The following is a 13,923-nucleotide window of genomic DNA, read 5'->3' on the forward strand; positions in this document are numbered from 1 at the left end:
AAAACAAAAACTCAAACACATCAATTGGGGTGCGAAGACCATAGGAGGGATAATGTCAGGAATCCCCAAGGTGCCTCCTTCATTTTCTGTCAGCATTCCCAGGGATTAGGGTTAAATCATATCTCTGTTCTTGGTTAAACCTTCATGTTTCTAAGTAAACACAATGTGCTGTGTTACACAATTGGTTTTAGCAATGCTTGTGTGCTAATGTGAGCACTTGTAGACATGTGCTTCTAATTGGGTGTGGTGACTCAGCCACATGTGGAAACTTAACTGCTTTCCTGATTGGCTATGAGTAGCAGAGTGAAGAATGCTTCCCTGCTTGGTTTTGTTTTGCTTCCTGATCTCAGCATCTGATTTGGCAGTCCAGCTCCTACTGCCATCCTTGTATTCAGGACTTTTGGGGCAATTCTTTTCTTCGTTCCTGTACCAGCTGACACCAGGCATTCCTCCAGCATTCCGGAAAAGACTGCAGCTAAGTGACTAGTATTCTCCAAGGAGTTTGTTCTTTGAGCGCCTCGTTTTCCTAGAACAGCTGGTGTATTTCAGACCTTTGGCAGAGCGCTTACCTTGAAGAGACAAATTCATTTCTGAACATTCTACATTATTATTGTAGTTACTTGCCTAAATGTGCTTCAGGAAATCTGCTTGAGCTCAAGTACTACAAAAAGTGACAGTGCAATTTTAAAAGAGCATTTGCGTGACCTTTCTTTCTCTAATAGCATAAACTCTTGGATTTAAATTGTGTCATTCATGCCTGTGTTTCAGGTTTGAGGAATTTGCTTTTGAATGGTTTTTTCACACACACAGTGAAATCAAACCAAACTGTGCCACCCTGACTGTTTAAAACCAGAGTAGACATTTGTATTTCTTGGATTGTTTTTGTTCCTTTTAGTTTAACCCTATGCATGCAGGGAAGTTACATGTGATATAATTAATGCCCTTGTTTGTCTTTCTTGTGCATGATAAGTGCAACCACAGTTCAAATTGTAGTGTGCAACAGTGAATCCCTGTGAAGCCAGCCCTAGTGTCGCAGTACTTATTGTTATGGTACTCAGTTTGGGATTTTGGTAATGCAGTGTTAATAATTGTGCCAACGGTTATTATTATCCAAGAAAAGTGCTGGAGCATCCCAGTGTTCTTCTACCACTCCCGTGCCCATGACAGAAAGAGAGATTCAGTTTCAAGGAAGTTGAGTGCACTAACTCTACTATCACTCTGTCAACAACGACCTGCCCCCCCCGAAGATACAGGGTGCCTGGCGGGACTGGTAAGACGTGGCAGTGTTTTGTCTCTTTCTCTTCCACTCCCCCTTTCCTTTTGGGACACCTGCCAGACATTTTGTGTCCACCAGTGAGTGCTGAGAGGTGTTCCAGGAGGTCAGGGGGCATACCGTCGCCCCTGCAGACATCCTGCTTTTCAGTTGAGTGGCCCATCTCAACAGATAATATTAGCCTCTGTGTCTTTAACAAAATCTTGGTTTTCTACCCATTAAAACTGTGAAAAATCTGCATTTTATGTCAAGTCCTGGAGGCCAATATTATGCATGTTCAAAGCCCATCCATAATAGTCTCCACAGCATTCTCCACAGGTTTACAGTAAAATCTCTTAATTGTTGTATCATTGGACTAATCTGCTATGTTCATAATACCACTAAGATTACTGCCTGCCATATAAACCTTATTTGACATTGCTCCTGTAGCAGTTCCTACCTTTCTCATTACCTCATCAACCCATCATTCTTTTCTCATACTTCTTCAAACAGATTACCACACATAAACTCTCATGACCCTCCATTGTAGGATAAATAAAATCATCTTTGACATTGCCTTTGTGTGCTTCCTTACCCCCAAACACACACCCTATGGCTGAAAACGTCTTGAAGACACTTTCAAAGCCCTTACATCTGAGGCCCTCCTAGATTCACCTAAACAAAGAAAAACAGCCATCCTCCAAGATTACTGTTTTAAAGAAAGTAGCTCATTACTCCCCCAGTTCTCAACCTTCTTCAACACTGGTATTACACCCCATAACAAAGAATATCTCACTTTTGGTGTAACCTCAAAACAAACACTTTTAACTATCCTTCTCATCAACACATGTCGTCATACTGGTATCCATCAACTAAAATACGTCCTGTTGAAATTGCTGACCTACTTAAATTTACTGAACTATAACACAAATCTTCCTTAAAAACCTCTATCAGATAAGTTGCTACCTCCACCACAAGTGCTGATGCGGTATCCAGGCCCCTTGCACCACACAAACCACTCCATCTTTTCAATGCTGTCCTGTATGCCTTTGTTGTACCTGGTTCCCAAAACTCTTTGATAAGCTCTGAAGCCTGCTCTGATAATCCAGACACCTGCCAAACTCAGCATCCCATCAGAATAAGTTGTTCTGACTCCACCAATGTGTGGTATCCTCCCTGAAGAACCACCAGGTACCAACAACGGATCGTCTATCAACAGATGCATCATGTCTGTAAACCATACCTGTGACTGCTAAAATGGTATTATCAACATCAACTACACTCTCTCTGTTCTGAACTACATCAGTAACCTCTGAATCATTGTGAAAGGAGAACATGCATAAAGACTTCCCTCTCCCCAGTTCTGAAGAATAGCACTGACTGCTCCTGCATCCAGCTGTGGTCTACAACTGTAAAACATTGGATGCAGTGCATTCAACCTGTTCACAAAATAGATCCAGTTCCCATCCAAAAATACATCTCTGTCCAACCTCCAATTGCTTGAATCCTTCAAAGTCCTTGAGTTCCATTCTGTTTCCACATTGCTCTTCCCCTGATTGTGCTTGAACCATGATCTCCCTGTCTATGCAATATCTCCAAAACTCCTTTGCCATTTCTACCACCACTCTTGACCGAGGTCCCCCAAACTTGTTAATATATGGAGACATTGTCCATCCTCAACACAGTCACAACACTTCACCTGCTACCTCTCACAACTCTTCACCGTCAATGACTCTGCCAGAAACTTTAGGCAATTGATATGCAACCCACTCTTGTTGACTGACCAACATCACTCTGTTGTCACTGAACCACACCTGGCTCCCTATCTTTGAAGACTTGCATCTGACTCGATCACCATTTATGGAATCTTTCCAAAAATCCCCTGCCTTTCCAAGCTTCCATATTCATCAACCACCAATACACCTAATGTACTGCTTATCGACTTAACCTCACCTTCTGCTAATATTTTGCCCCAAATGCAAATGATATTCTTTCGCCTCTGAATTGCTCTGTAATGCAAGGGGGGTGAGAAAATTTCTGGAATTGAGGCTAACAACAAACACATGAACCTCACCAACTGCTGTAAGGAGATCCATACCAACTGCTCCACTCTCTTCAACTCCCTGTGAATCTTGTTCACCTTTCTATAGTCTTTTTCAACACAGCCTCCAAGGTTTGTATCTCAAAACCTAAAAAATTAATCTCTTGTCCGGTGTTAAACCCAACTTCTCCCTCTTTCTCACAGATCATATATCCTCCAAAATCCTCACAGCCTACTCTTTCTATTCCAAAGCCAACTCCTTTTTCTCCACTATAACCAGAACATCGTCCAGATAAACTGTCAGATGCACTCCACTCAACCTCAACAAAGCCAATACTGGCCTAATGACCTTTGCAAAACACTACAGAGCTGAAGTCAAACAGAATGGAAGGCTCTCGGACCTCAATCAGATTCCCTTCCAAAGAAATTAAAGGACGTCCCTGTGTTCTGGACACACTGGAATTGTCGGATAGCATCCTTCAAATCCAGTTGTGTCAACCAGTCTCCTTTTCTCAAAAGATCTATCAACAAATGCATACCCTCCATTTTGAAGTGTTTGTATCGTACCCAATTGTTCAGCCCTCTCAGCTTTATGACTAGCCTCATTCCCTTGTCCTTTTTCTCTACTAGAAAGATGTTGCTGTTAAAACACCTGGAGAATCATTTGCTCTCTGTATGACCACTCTGCTTTGAAGTGCATCTACTTCCTGAATTACTAACTTTTCTTTGTCTCTTAAAAACCATGACGTTCTCTCACACTTTCCTGCACTGGTGGTCCTACAAAATCTATGTGATACCGAGCACCATCCTCAACACCCATAGATCTTTTGTATTTTCCATTGACTGTGACACAGACTGAGGTAGCCTGCTGCTCTGTTGTACATGAATACATGTAGGGGCTTGCTTGAAACATACCTGCTCCTCCTCTTGATCTCCTTTCACTTTGACTTCCTCAGGAACTCAACCTCTGTCTTTCTGGATAAAAACCACTTTGCTCTGCCTTGTAAATGTAACTATAGGGTCATGTAAATGACCAACGAGTGATGCCTTGTCCACGGCCAAGGAATCAAACCAGCATTCTCCCTGCCCCACTAAAAACCTTCCTGATGTCCTTCTGAACCTTTTGTAGGGAATACAATATGCCCACATACGTGGACATATCCCTTACAGATTTCTCACCAAACAGTATATCATTGCTTTCTACCCCAAACCCTTTGCTATCCAACTCCACCAACTTTGGGTCGATCTTCACCAGCATGCTTTTCCTCGTCTCCATACACAGTGCGGCATTCACCCATATATCCCTGTGGACCCACTGGTACATTTCCACTACATACACACCTGTATTACCTACGCGACCCTCCTCACACATATTGAACACGTTTGTCAGTGGGCCTAGTATGTCAAAGAGCCTCTCTTGGCATCCCTTCATACCCTGATCTAATTTCTTCTTAGGGTCACAGTTGAATTTATTAAAAACATAATCATTATCAATCCAACTCTGGCGTATAAGCCATCTTATAATCCATGTAGGCCTTGGACACTCAGACCTCAACCATGTCTGCACCTCCTTTGCTATTTCAGGACATATCCAGTAGGATATATATTGTGCCACATGCTCAGCCAGCATCCACTGATGTGATAGGGAATGCTGTTTCAAAAGGAACCTCTCCCCAAATGTATCAACAAATTCACTACTTTCTAACTCAGGGCAAGATTTAGATTTTGGCAGACGAGTTACTCCGCTACAACGGTGATGGATAACCTGTCCGCTGAAATGTAAATCCCATTGTATCCTATGGGATTTATATTTTAGCAAACAGGCTGTCCGTCACTGTTGTGAGGGAGTAACCCGTCTGCCGAAATATAACTCAGGCTCTTAATCTTTTACTGTTCCACTTTACGTTTCTTTGGTTTCTTACATTTCTCCTCTTTATCATCTATGTCTGATGAACAGGATATCTCTACATCACCACTACTTGATGTCATGTCACATTCCACTTCATTGTGACCTTTCATGTTACCCTTCATAGCTTTCCCCGGCTCTGGAGCCCTATGCCCAAAACCTTACACATTATTATTGCCATGCACCTGAATGTGGTTACTCTTATGCATTTTTTTCAGGTCAAACACATCTGACCCACTTCCTGCAGACTCGGATGTGACATATGGGTCCTCACACACTGATGAACCTAAACAGGTTAGAGTGTTCTTATTCATGAGTCTGGACATATATAGTAAACAATGTGAGACATGCCATGTGGACTCATTTTTATGAATTTTTGCATCAAGAGGAAAAAAAAAAACTCTCATATTTTAGGAATCTGTGTAGAATTAGGTGCAGGAGAGTGATGTAATGTATGTGACTCCGATCAGTCCCATACATCACATACAACCAGCATAGTTAGATACATTCACACTATTTAGTTTCCTATTGCTATAATAGGAAAATGCCATTGATGATGCAGTGAGCCCATTGGTAAACATTAGCCAACAGGCTCGTGGTGGTCGCTTATGTGAAACACTTTCTATATTTTTTTAACATTCCTTTATTTTGAGGAGTAGCATTCACAAGCCCATATGTTTTTGCTTTACATACACACCCTAGTAGATGGCCCAACTCTGAGTTGTATGTAAGAGATTTTTGTGTCATATAATCGATTTTGTCATAAGGACATTGCCATAAGTGATTAACAGAAAGATGTGAACTTGTTTGTCCTCTTGTCCACCACCAAATATGGCTTCAACATCAGGTTCAGGAAGTGTTACAACCACTAGTGGTATGGCATAGTGGCTACAGCCCTAGTTGACCTAAATGTGATCCAGAGTGGGGGACTACCTCCAATACTCTTGATTGCAACTACACCTATTGCAGCAGCAAAAACTGTTATTGCTCCAGATGTTAAAGCTTCTATTCTGAATGTACCTGCACCCCTGTCACTGGCTGCATCAGCTCAGACACTAGCAATTTGTGTGGCAAATGTACCAATCAAATGTACCAATCATTATTGTACTGAATCCTAATGTTCCAGGTGCTGCAGGAGGGGTAGCAGTGACATGGTTTATTCCAACATCGCAAAACTCGTGGCTTGTTGCCTGGGCCCCACCCCAGAATGTTCAGTCATTGAGAGATGGTAGAAGAATAGTGCTTACAACACCAATTGCACAGGGATAGGCGGGACCAATAGGTGATGGGATTTCTCCTGAGTGGTTACTTGAAATTAAAGGCACAGGATATATAGAGAGAATAACTACTAGCTAGGAAAGGGTAAGACCGTTAGATGTACTAAAATTTATGGTGGAATTGGAAGAGCTTTTTAGGGGAAGTTTAGATATTTCAAATTTTATTCATACCAGGAGAATGAGTGTAAATATCTGAGCAAAGAGATCACTAGGCCTGGGAAGAACTTGTGGAGTTTCACTCCACAGAATTCTGCCAAGTTACTTAAAAACTCTGCAAGATTTTGTGATATTCTGCGAGCAGGTGGAATTTGGGCATGTCACACTTCTCATGCTGACTTTCAGTGCAGTGAGCTTGTTCCCTACTGTAAAATCAGCATGAACAGCACCATGCAGCACACCAGGGTGCACTGCTTCTTTTTGCCACTCCAGTAGATTTTCTACTCGAGGGGCAGCTTTCTCAACGCAGACTGTCATGATCTGATGTGACTGCCCACATTGAGTAATCTCACTGGGAGGCTTTCTAGCATCCAAACATCATGCTCAGGGATGTAAATTCTCACTCATGCTTGCCAACTTAATATTGGCAAGGTGTGCACAAGAAAAAACTCCACCACACAGCAGTTGGCAGAGTTTTCCCAGAATTCCAGGTTCCAAGCAGAGCGCGGAGTGGGCAATACTCCACAAACTCCACCGGCAGAGCGGAATTTTTCACCCATCCTCGAGATCACAAGACAAGCAGCTGCCACATATGATAAATTGACAGATTTGGCAGGGAAATACAAAGTAGATCTCATTAACAGCATCCCTATACAGAAAAGCTTTAGGACAAGGTTAGATAATGAAGCAGTTTGACAGTGCGGTCCTTAGGAATGAGTTTATAAATTGCTATATTGGTGAAGTGCATTAACATGGTGGGAGTTTGACAGATTAGACAGTAAATGGGCAAAGAAACAATGGACAAAAATAAATAAATACTACAGAAGCCACCCCAGATGAAGATGAGGCTCTTACTTTCCCTATGAGGGAGATACCAGGTAGAGGTACCCCTTGGAGTAGATGTGATCATGCGACATTCACAAACAACTTTACAAGAAAGAATTGTGCCCAGTGGTATACACAAGTTAAGAGGTTTGTGAACATTTGGAAGGTTTTGTAGACATATTTGAATACTTTCTTTGATTTTGTGGTGCCCAGAGATCTATGGACTGAATATATAATAGCTGTACAAAGGCCATGTACAGAGCCTGCTAGAGATGTGCATATGTGTGCACCCTCACCTACAGTGATGGCAAAGTACCATGAGAGTTGAAGATCTTTTGAGGGACATTGATTGGATAAATATCAATGGAACAACTCAAGAAGCTTGTTATGAACGATTGTTACAGGTGTTCAGCTCAGGCATTGAAAGAAGGAGTGTAGACAGAAACGAGATGGTGATGGACAAATGCATGGTGTACACCAAACACAAATATAAAATGTTCCAGTTCAGGTTCCAGTTCAGCGAAGGCAGACACCAAATCAATCAGAAGTTCCTATGATGCAGGTCCCACAAGTTCCAATGGCCCTATAGAACATGCAAAATCCCAGGTTCAATATGCATCAAGTACCAAGAGAAAATTCAAATCTGTTCCAAAAACAGAACCCATTTCAACAGTTTCCCATGTTTGAGAAAGAGCGCTTTCATTCTGATAATTCAAAATGATGGTGCCTGAGGGAGAGGAAGATTGAGTACTTGGCACAGTCTTAGAGGTAGGCCAAAGTGGACCATTTTAGAAAGAGAGGTACATGGCCACCAAATGTTATTTCCTATTGACACAGACACTACCCGTTCCACGATTAGAACAATGGAAGTCCCAGACCAACCACTCTCAGGAAAAATAATTCAAGTTATAGGTGTTACATAGAAGCAAATACCTAAGCCAGTTTCAAAGAAAGTTGCTGTAAAAATAGGATCATTTCAGGAAGGGCCCCAATTTGTGTGTTTGATTTGAGTCCTGTGAATCTGTTAGGAAGGGATCTTTTGTGCAATTTATTGTATACTGGATGATGTTGATTTGATGAAGATATTGGATCTAAAATGGCTAGAAAAGGAACAACTGTTGAATTGTATCCTGTAAGAATGATAGAGGATTTACCTTTATATTTAACCCTTTCCCCACCAAGGATGTAACAGTTAAGTCCTTGGCTGTGGCACTGAGGTGCCAAGGATGAAACTGTTACGTCCTGGTAGAGGCACTTCGGGGGAAGAACTAGCACACCCCCCGAAGGGCCTCCACCCCCCAACCTCCCAGGACAGGGCTGCAAGAGGAATCACTTCCCCCTCCACCCCGCCTCCCCCACAACCCCCATGACGTCTGATGATGTCAGTGCGCGATCGCGAGCTGACCTTATCGAAGGCTTCCTCCACTGCACTTGAAGCTTAGCTTCTGGCGCGGATCGGAAGAGAAATGCAAAAGCATTTCTCTTCCGTTCACACACTGGGGGCGGGAGAGGCATCAAAGGAAAGGCCTTTCGTTTCCTTTGATGTCTCTCTGAGCATTTCTGCAGCCCGATCATGAAGTGATTGTCCTGAGGGCAGATCAGCCTAATTTTATCAGGCCGATCTGCCCCCAAGGGTGTTAGAACCCACTAGACACCAGGGATGTTTGTTTATTGTTGTTTATGCTTAGTTTCCTTATAAGAGGAGCGGCCTCTCAGGCAAGGGCCGCTCCCCAGGAGGGCAATTCATTATAAGGCCTTTTTCTGCAGATCGGCCTCTTTTATTTAGGCCAATTTGCCCCCATCGATGCAGAACCTATAAGAAACCCGGGATCTTTTTTTTGTATGTTATTGACATGAGGGGAGTGACCCCTTGGGAAAGAGTCGCTCCCCTGGGGGGCAAATTATTTTAAGGCCATTTCTGCCCCCCTGGGGGGCAGATCGGCCTATTTTTATTAGGCCAATATGCTCCCAGAGGGGGCAAAAACCACAACGCACCAGGATTTTTCTTTTTTTTACAGATGAGGAGTGACCCCTTAGGCAAGGGGCGCTCCCCTGGTGGGCAATTTTATTTGAGGTCATTTCTGCCTCCCTTGGAGGCAGATCAGCCTATTTTTCTTCTGGCCCCAGGGGAGGCAGAAACCACTAGATACCAGGGATTTTTTTTTTTTGTGACAATTTCACACAAGCTTAATGACCCCTTTAGCAAGAGTCGCTCCCCTGAGGGGGAAATTTATTTTAGGCCATTTTGGTCCCCCTTGGGGGAAGATCACCTTTTTATTAGCCCAATCTGCCCTCAAAGGCGACAGAAACCACTAGGCACCAGGGATTTTTTTTGCACCAATTTCACACAAGGGGGCAGATTGGTCTATTTCTATTAGGCTGATCAGCCCCCGGGGGGCAGAAACCGCTTACGCACCAGGGACTGGTGTGTGTGTGTTTTGTTTGGGCAAGGGTCACTCCCCATGGGAGGCACATTACTGTTGGCCACATCTGTTCCCCAGAGACCAGGGAGGAATATTTTTTTTTAAAAAGAGGGTGGGGGTATGGCCATACCCTCACCCCAACTAACTGGGGGAAAAGTTGATCTGCCCACTGGTGGCAGATGGGAAAATTACCCCTGATCCACTCCCTGGGGAGGCAGAAAGCCTACTAAATGCCAGGGAATTGTTTAAAAAAATTGTGCTGTGGTGGCTACCAACCAATATGGGCATGGTTATGGTCCCACCCAACTGAAGGAGATAGCAGCCTTTCAGCTCTCTCCCTGCACACTAAAACATCTTATCCCATAGCACACAAGAGGACATTTGAGAATTTGGGGTTTTGGTTTTACATTTGGGCTTTCTAACTCTCAAAATTGTCCCACTTGGAATGATGAATGCTGCACTTTTTGGACTTTAGGATGCTGCTGTGTAGAAAAATCTACAAGACCTAGACACATGTGAAAACTAAACATCTAGGTGAGTCCAGGCTGGTGTGCTTCACATGCACCCTGCACCATTTTCTAACCCATAATGCCCTGCAAACCTCCAACTTTGCTGAATAGCACACATTTTTCCCACATTTTTGTGATGGAACCTTCCGGAATCTGCAGGAATCCACAAAATTCCTACCACTGAGCATTGTTGCATCTATAACAATAAAATTCTGCCCCACTTGTCAGCCTAAAAACGTTTTTTCAAACTGCCCTTTTGAACCCACTTTGGTTCCCCCTCAATTTTGACATGTTTTTGTCTCTTCCCTGTCACAGGCGCTTGGCCTACCTGCACAAGTGAGGTATCATTTTTACCAGGAGACTGAGGGGAACATTGGGTGGTAGGACATTTGTGCCAGCATGGTGATCCCACACCAAAATGTGGGAAACATTTGATTTTTCAGCTAAATTTGAGGTTTACTGAGGATTCTGAGTAAGAAAACACTGGGGGATTCACTCAAGTCACACCTCCCTGGACTCCCTCGCTGAGCCCAGGACCAAAAACGAAGGTGGCCCCCCACAAAAAAAGGCAGTTTTGTATATGATAATTTTGATGTGTTCACATAGTGTTTTGGGGCATTTCCTTTCGTGGGCACTAGGCTTACCCACACAAGTGAGGCACCATTTTTATCGTGAGACTTAGGGAGACGCTGGGTGGAAGGAAATTTATGGCCCTTCTCAGATTCCAGAAATTTTTGTTACTGAAATGTCTGGAAAAAGTGTTTTTGCAAAAGATTCTGGGTAACAGAACATGGTGAGAGCCTCACATGTCACGCCATCTTGGATTCCCTTAGGTGTCTAGTTTTCAAAAATGCACAGGTTTGGTAGGTTTCCTTAGGTGCCGGCTGAGCTAGAGGCCAAAATCTACAGCTAGGCACTTTCCAAAAAACAGGTTTGTTTTCTTTGGGAAAATGTGATGTGTCCACGTTGTGTTTTGGGGTGTTTCCTGTCGCGGGCACTAGGACTACCCACACAAGTGAGGTACCATTTGTATTGAGAGACTTGGGAGAATGCTGGGTGGAAGGAAATTTGTTGCTCCTCTCAGATTCCAGAACTTTCTATCTCCAAAATGTGAGGAAGAAGTGTTTTTTGCCGTATTCAGAGGTTTGCAAAGGATTCTGGGTAACAGAACCTGTCGAGAGCCCCACAACTCACTCCATCTTGAATTTCCCTAGCTGTCTAGTTTTAAAAAATGCAGTTTTGGTGTGTTTCCATAAGTGCCCGCTGAGTTAGAGGCCAGAATCTACAGCTATGCACTTTGCAAAAAACAGGTCTGTTTTCTTTGGGAAAATGTGATGTGTTCATGTTGTATTCTGGGGTATTTCCTGTTGCAGGCACTAGGCCTACCCACACAAGTGAGGTACCATTTTTATCGAGAGACTTGAGGGAACGTTGGGTGGAAGGAAATTTGTGGCTCCTCTCAGATTACAAAACTTTCTTTCACCGAAATGTGAGGAGAAAGTGTTTTTTTTGCCAAATTATGAGGTTTGCAAAGTATTCTGGGTAACAGAACCTGGTGAGAGCTGAACAAGTCACCCTATCCTGGATTCCGCTAGGTGTCTAGTTTAAAGAAATGCACAGGTTTGGTAGGTTTCCCTAGGTGCCGGATGAGCTAGAGGCCAAAATCCACATCTAGGCACTTTCCATAAAACATATCAGATTTCAAAGTAAAAATGTGATGCGTCCATGTTGCGTTACCTGTCGTGGGCATTAGGCCTACCCACGTAAGTGAGGTACCATTTTTATCGGGAGACATGGGTGAACACAGAATAGCATAACAAGTGTTATTGCCCTTGGGGGGGCGTGGCCGGCGGCTGATGGAGCCGCACGCTTAGAGGGGAGCTCCGGGTGAGCAATCAGGGCCCGGCTTGCTGAAAACCCCTGATCGGCGCCCTAAACTAGCTCCAGTGGATCGTGGACCCATCGGAGTGTGACGGGACTACATTAGATCCGTTTCCGTCCAGAAATAACCACAAGAAAGTGCCTAAGTCAAGACATTCTCACCGCAGCCGCTCGAGTTAAAATGGCGGCCACGAACAAGTGATTCCACTACAGACTCGTTCCGGAGCACCGAAGGAACAGGACGCCCGAGATGAGATTTGAGATTCCCCCACTGTCCGGGGGACTCTGGAGTGGAGGCGGTTTGCCTGCAGCTCGCTGAGGGAGGCGGTGAGTGGGGGGGCGATCGGGCGGGAGGGGACTGGAACCCACGCCTGACCGCGGCTCGGAGGCCGTGTCCGCCAGCCCGGGAACCCGTGAGTCTCCAAAAAGCACATCGGAGATCAACGGGTGGGGAAAGGAAACTCGGAGGGGGGCACGGGGACCCCATCCAACTCCAACGCGGAGACGTGTCTCCTGCTACGGGCCAACTCGGAGACGCTCTGGCTGTATTACGCTATGGGCGTGCAAAGGGAACAAGCCGCCCACTGAAAGGGGCCAACAAGCAGGATAAACATCCGTGGACAACTTAGACATCTAAACCCCCCCGCCATCCGACCTGTGTAGGGAAACCCCCCCTCAAATTTGAATCCCAGAGAATGAAGGGACAGGAATCTGGGGCCTAATACTCGCACCTTGTAGGTGCAGGAAAATAACTGAAGGGACCAGGTGCTCACGACCTCCCCCATAACAGCAACTGTTTGATCTGCGACATAAGGCGGAGTCGCCCCACGCCGGGGTTACCCTGCCACACTCAAGATGAGTTGTTGAACACAAGAACGAGCACAGACCCCACCATAGGGTAACCTGGTGGGCCCCCCGTAGCAATTCAGGTTAAGGATGGACATGTAAAACACCAGTGAAATACAACCTGGGTGGACCCCGTTGAGCAGATTCAATCAGATGTGGAAACCCTGAAATTGGGAGGGGAATGGGGCCTTCACATCCCCCCCTGAGTAGACTAAACAGACAGCTGAAATCTTCTCCGGCCCTGTCTCCCCCCATTCCCCTCTGGGAATTCGGGATCCTCGGTTCCCACATTGCGCCCACCACCTGGAGGAAAGCAGCAGGCCCTAAAAACACTGAGGGGACCCCGCCGAAAGCGCAACGCCAGACATGGAGCCACCCGCCAACGCGGACGAAACACCCCCTCACCTAACTAGACAACGGATCCTAAAATGGGGAAGACCAAAAGACGTGAAGATCAGGGCCAAGACGAGGCTGCAACCACTAAAACCACCAGTCACCCCACAAAATTAACATCTCCAGATGACAAGTCACAACAGGAAACAACTCTGGACACGGTCCTCCTGGCCATTAGAGAATCCAGGGAAGCGTTGGAGAAGAAAATAGATAACTTACCAATGGACCTTACATTACTGCGAGATGATCACCGCAAATTAAAGGAAAGAGTAGGAGCAAATGAAAAAACTCTCACAGCAACGACTTTTACACAAAAAGCAACAACCACAGAGCTCAAAGATCTCTCCTCTCGCATTAAAAATCTAGAATCTAGAGCGGAGGATGCTGAAAATCACGCACGCAGGAGTAACTTTC

Source organism: Pleurodeles waltl, chromosome 2_2 (assembly GCF_031143425.1).
Source record: "Pleurodeles waltl isolate 20211129_DDA chromosome 2_2, aPleWal1.hap1.20221129, whole genome shotgun sequence".
Lineage (NCBI taxonomy): Eukaryota > Metazoa > Chordata > Amphibia > Caudata > Salamandridae > Pleurodeles > Pleurodeles waltl.